The sequence below is a fragment of the Schistocerca gregaria genome, chromosome 2, assembly GCF_023897955.1.
Source record: "Schistocerca gregaria isolate iqSchGreg1 chromosome 2, iqSchGreg1.2, whole genome shotgun sequence".
Classification (NCBI taxonomy): Eukaryota; Metazoa; Arthropoda; class Insecta; order Orthoptera; family Acrididae; genus Schistocerca; species Schistocerca gregaria.
In genome coordinates this window covers 262,375,563-262,381,854 of record NC_064921.1, presented here as the reverse complement: position 1 = coordinate 262,381,854, position 6,292 = coordinate 262,375,563, and the positions used below count along the sequence as shown (strand labels likewise).

Below are 6,292 nucleotides of genomic sequence, written 5' to 3'. Positions count from 1 at the left end.
TAAACATTTTTCGTTTCATCTTTTTGTAGGTTTTGTCGTCAACAAAATAATTTGTAAAGGTTTGAAATTATGTGTAAAGTTCGTTGCAAGTCGCTAAGTACCCTCATTCTCAAATACTGGATCAATTAAATTTACGAATTCACGCTTCGCTGGCTACGCTTTTCACTTCCACCTCCACCACTTTGATAGGTAGGTGGTTCTTACCCCAACAGCGATTGTCGGCTGACAGTAAAGTATATATGTAGCACCTTTGGCTGAAATCGGTCAGTTGGTTTAGGAGGACATGTGGAATACACACACACACACACACACACACACACACACACACACACACAGTTACATACATTCTTATAGTATTGTAGGCAGCAGCAAAACGCTCGCTGAATTCTGCGCTGTCTCTCCCTTTCCAGACCAAACGAATGCATACACTCGTTGCAAAGGAAAGGCGGTTGTAATGAAAGCACATGACTGGTAAAAGTGAACTGTATTTAGAGACTACATTGGGAAACACAGTTACAGATGCGGGCGCACTTCTTGGCCGTCACGGCCCGTCTCCCCCGCCCGGCCAGTTGGTCGTGCATTGTGTGCACGGGCGGGCAGAAAAAATTCTGCACTTGCATCGAGCGTCCGATCACTGCTGCACCGTTGTGGCTCGTTGCACCAATACAGAACAAGTATGTATCCGTTTAGATACGTAGCCATTAATATGGATAGAACTGAGAATATCCCAGATGCCTATCAACGGTAATTTGTAACTTATTACTGTGTTCCCAGTAGGATTTTCACAGCATTCTACCTCTGTGTATCCTCTGTTAACATTTTTGTCTTGTTTATTAGTTTCAGTATACTAGGGTTGGTGAAACGTTTTTTATATGGAATCCTTCTTTTAAGCCTACATAATTTCCTACCACAATATAACTGAAAGTAATGTGTACACGGATTTTGTAAAAAAAATTCCAGTGTTGAGATGTTGTATCGGCATGTTCCGAAAGCAAATAATAATAATAATAATAACAATAATAATACTAAACTTCATATTTAAGGTATATTACTGTGCATGAAGGCGCTCAGGTTCACAGAAAGATTGTTTTAATTATATACTTGATTTTTGTGAACAGGGTATGAATTCGCAAAAATCTCTATAATTATGTTTCATTATTCTAAATACGGTTGATGTTCTTGTTAAAAAAGTTTATTGGCCCAGATCGAACAAAAATACACAATTATTACTAGTTTCAGCGAAATTACATCGCCATCTTCAGTTCATTTGCTTGGAAACTTTTTGCAGTCGTCGAAATGAATTGTCACTGTAAATATTAGTTTTTTTTCCTGTGGTCTGAATATAGCGATTTAGTTTCGCTCAAACTAGTAATCATTGTGTGTTTTTGTGAAATCTGGTGGAATAAATTTTTGCAGTAAGAAGAACATTGTGAGATGGCCTACAATACGGGTGTCAACGTCAGGTAGTCACCATGATTTTCTGTTTATACCATCTCGACCGCTCTCGCATCAGACGTAACAATGATGATCAGATTTGCACACTTATTAATTACCAATGATTCTGAATTACGTTTTAACATAAAGTGTTGTTTTCTTTAACATTGGACCTTACAAGTTTGTGTTTTATCGGCAACCATTAGACAACGCGACACCAGGCAATCTTCGCGCTCTGTTTAGCCGGCCCAGCGCCATACGCTGCGGCTGATACGTGAGGGGAATTAGCGCCGCGGACAGGCCGACTGTTAACAGGCTGCGGCCTCAGGTGAAACCTGCAATCTCGTTAAATCAGAGGCGGCGGGACCGCAGTCGAGTGTTTTCCCCGGCGACACTCGGGCTTGCTGGGCCGCCGACAGCGGCTTCACATCGGCGCGCCGCGGCACAGCACAGCACAGCACGGCGCGGCGCGGCGCGGCGTTTTTCCACAATTTGCGCCGAGCGGCGGCGGCGGCGGCGGCGACGGTCCGGATAACGGCGTTAGGGGCAGTTTTCACTGGCTCAATTAAATCCCAGCAGGGGTGGGCCTGGGGGTGGGAGAGGGGCTGGCGGCGGGGGTGGGGGCGGCGCTAACCGCGTTACGCGCTGCGCACCCGCGCCGCCGCCCGCGTAGGCCGTCTTTTATTCTCTGCCGCCAGCCAGCGGCATGCTCATTGTCAGCGCGTCTACACAGCCGGGCCGCGTTATTGTCACCTGCTAGACGTGGCGTGTGTCACGTGCTGCACATCGGCACTCTAACGCACTGACAGACTCTCTCCGTATGCGTCCTATGCAGTAGCACCCCATCTAACGCAACACAATAAACATGCAAAGGAATTACAGACATTAACTTCCAGCGAGAAGTGTATGTCAATGGGGCAAGTTGAAAATTTGGCAAATGCGCCGACTACTACAACATCCGGACACAGCGGTCACCAGCACGCCTCCCAACAGACCCAAATTTACAACTTATACCTCACACTACTGTTGTGGCACCCTGCTAATTAGACTCATTACTTGCGGCATCTCGCTGATTCCCTTACTTGGTGTACATCTGCACTGAATGTATAATTGGCGGTCATCGCCTTTATATATATTAAAGGCGATGACCGCCAATTATATCTTCAGTGCTTATGTACACAAAGTAAGGGAATGAGCGAGATACCGCAAGTAAGGAGGCTAATTAGCAGGGTACCTTTTGGCCGCGGTGGTCTCGCGGGTCTAGGCGCTCAGTCCGGAGCCGCGCCACTGCTACGGTCGCAGGTTCGAATCCTGCCTCGGGCATGGATGTGTGTGATCACCTTAGGTTAGTTAGGTTTAAGTCGTTCTAAGTTCTAGGGGACTGATGACCACAGAAGTCCCATAGTGCTCAGAGCCATTTGAACCATTTTTTCTGATACCGCCAATTATACGTTCAGTGCAGATTGTGTATGTATGTGTGTGTGTGTGTGTGTGTGTGTGTGTGTGTGTGTGTTCTTTAGGAAGAAGATGGCCAATGATCCGTCCAATGAAGAGGCAAGGCACACCAAGCTTGAACTCTTACGGGAATCTGCGAGACGCCACGAGTAATGTGAGGAGGGGTACTACGTCAGTAGAGTGTGGTATAAGTTGTGAATTTGAGTGACGGCAGGTACGCCAGGATAGTCCGTGCGCCTGGTCAGTGCATCTGCTTAGTAAGCAATAGACCTGCATTCAGTTCCCCGGCTGGAACAAATTTTTTAACTTGCCCCATTGATACAAATCAGTGCCCATTGGCAGCTGGTGTCTCTCATTCCTCTGTATCTTGATTCCTAGTGGCTTCGCAAAGAAGAATGCATCTGAAACTTCCTGGCAGATTAAAACTGTGTGCCGGACCAAGACTCGAACTCGCGACCTTTGCCTTTCGCGGGCAAGTGCTCTACCAACTGAGCTACCCAAGCACGACTCAAGCCCCGTCCTCACAGCTTTACTTCTGCCAGTACCTGCTGTGAGGAGGGGGTATGAGTCCTGCTTGGGTAGCTCAGTTGGTAGAGCACTTACCCGCGAGAGGTAAAGGTCCCGAGTTCGAGTCTCGGTCCGGCAGACAGTTTTAATCTGCCAGGAAGTTTCATATCAGCGCACACTCCGCTGCAGAGTGAAAATCTCATTCAAGATGGCATTTGTTCTTTCAGACATGTCCGAAAGAACAGACACCACGTCCGTGTTTGCCCAAAAGGGCTGTGCGTTATCTTTTTGTGGTCAACTCTCGCCTGCTGTAGGTTGACGCTGAAAGTAGTGGTGCAATTTGTCCCATACTGGGGAAAGCTTTGTTGGATTCAGTTACTCGAGCAAATTTTAGGAAGTGAATCCTAAGAAACCAACTCTGACAGGTATGCAGAATGCACGCAATGGTGAAGAGGAGCACACAAATCCCTATCGATCTTTGAATTTTTTCATTTTGAGAGAAATGAAGGGCGGTCTGTTTAATTGTTAAAAATCAATCTACAGCCACGATCGCAAAAAAAAAAAATATTTTTTATATAATACAACCGGTTTCAAAAGACTATGCTGTCATCTTCAGGTATTAAAATCTTTTGTTGTAAAACATGTTCATTTTACGCTGAACTCAAGCACAAGATGTGCTACTCTATCCACTTGTCATCCTGTGAGTGATGTCAGCATAAAATGAACATGTTTTACAACAAAAGTTTTTAACACTTGAAGATAACAGCATAGTCTGTTGAAACCTGTTGTCTTGCATAAAAAATATATTTAATGCGATCCTATGAACGTGTAGTGGTGCGAGCGCTGAGGTGACGCCTGAGGCAAAAGGCAGAATCCTATAAGTCGGCCGTGGCGGCCGAGAGGTTCTAGGCGCTTCAGTCCGGAACCGCGCTGCTGCTACGGTCGCAGGTTCGAATACTGCCTCGGGCATGGTTGTGTGTGATGTACTTAGGTTAGTTAGGTTTAATTAGTTCTAAGTCTGGGGGACTGATGACCTCAGATGTTAAGTCCCATAGTGCTTAGAGCCTTTTGAAGCCGGAATCCTATATAACCCCAGTCTGGAATCTATAGCCACAGGTTCGGCGCCACTATCCTGATACCAGCGAAGGGGTGCCATCTGTACGAATGCCTACACACGACTTCCATGTCAACTGCCACTTATTAAGACAATTATTTAAAACGTTGAAAACGTCGTCACCTTTAGCAGACACACGTAATTCTTTGCAAGGAAGAAACTGATTTACTATTTGACCTTGGTTAATGAAACGGTCAAATGCTAAGAGTTGCGATTTGTTGGTAATGTCTGTTGATTCATCAACTTACAATGCAAAGTTTGAGTGCTTGCGCTTATTACTTCATAAATTTTTCTCAATATTAGCAGACATTTCTATAATACGTCTTTGAACTGTATCATTCGACAAAGGAGTCTTGCTTATTTTCATAGCTACTTCATTTCCTAGCATCGTCATGGCGGTTTTTTTTTTTGCAGCAGGCAAATCAGTGACTCGTCTATAGTATGAGTTTTCATACTCTTTGCTATTGGTTCAGAGACTTGGTAGGAAGCGACCAGAGCTTTATCAGAAACAGACGTTACACTTTTAAAATAATTTGCTGCCCTTCTTTGCTGTTCAGACAAGCTCTTGAAATAGCTTACAGGTTTATGTCACAAATGTGAATGCATTGTTTTAAAATTTTTGCTTAGTTTACTAGGAAGCAGAGATTCATTTGCTATTTTATACCTCCATACTAAGAATAGTGGGAAATGATAATCTTCACTCTCAGTCCAAGTGAAACCACAGCTTAAGCAGCTTTCATTGTACATACGAGTAGGCCGCTGTTTTGCTTCTTTCTTGCACTTAGCATTTGTTCACTTCCAGAATCGGATGCTTCGAAGGCATGCTTGTTTTTCAGAAATCTGTTCATTTTATTCGATTGGATTTTGCACATAAGATTCATTTCTAGCATTGACATATTACTTTAAAGCTCTGAGATCAGTGTTCCCAACTCTAAAAAAAACCCGAGTCGCTGGATTCAGTATCAAAAGTCGCTAAAACTGATTTTACTAGCGGTGTACTGAAAATACCGTGCTGTGCATCGTGCAATAAGCCAATGGGGGGGGGGGGGGGGGGGGGGGGGTAATAAAATATTAATAAAAATTGTCTCATACGTAATTGCTATATTGTCTTAATTAAATGACGCATCTCTTGCAACAAAATACATATAAAATACGCTAACGTTTAATTAAACATGTTATCATAATTGACGCAACACATAAATTGTTGTTTCAATCACAGTAGTCAAATATACTAGAAATATACAACTATATTTGTAACAAAAGAAAGCAAGAACTCAAATTAGGTTACAAAATATATACATACCGGTATGTGAGCTATTCATCGTCGTCACTCAGAAGATCGAATAACTCTTCTGTTTCGTACTCTGACAGAACTGTAGTTGATGTAGAGGGTTGAACGTCGCTCAAAAGATAATGCTGCAGTTCGACTGGTTTTGTCGCAAAAGAGTCACTTTTGTTCGTTACAATAAGCTCCAATAGGTCTGACGGTATGTCAAAAGATGCAAAATCTTTATTTTGTTTCTTCAGCTGGTCTCGTAATATGATCAAAGCATTAATTGCCTTTAACGATAATCTGTTACGTTGTTTAGTTTTTATAATGTTCATAGAACTGAATATTCTTTCCACTTCTGCATTTGAATGCGGTAGGCATAGAACAGTCATTGCTAGCTGTGAAATCAAATAAAATGCATTCTCCCCTACGGTCTTTTTATACTGCAAAACCTCACTCTAAAGTCGAACAGTGTTAGTAGTGTTATTCCACCTAATGAAGTTGATATTATG

The 6,292-nt window shown here is 43.4% G+C and overlaps 1 non-coding gene across 1 annotated transcript; it reads left to right on the top strand.

The window, feature by feature from the left end:
* Positions 1-3,460: 3,460 nt before the first annotated feature.
* Trnas-cga (transfer RNA serine (anticodon CGA)) lies at positions 3,461-3,535 on the top strand. The gene has a single exon. It is a non-coding gene; the product is annotated as a tRNA-Ser (tRNA).
* Positions 3,536-6,292: the final 2,757 nt, after the last annotated feature.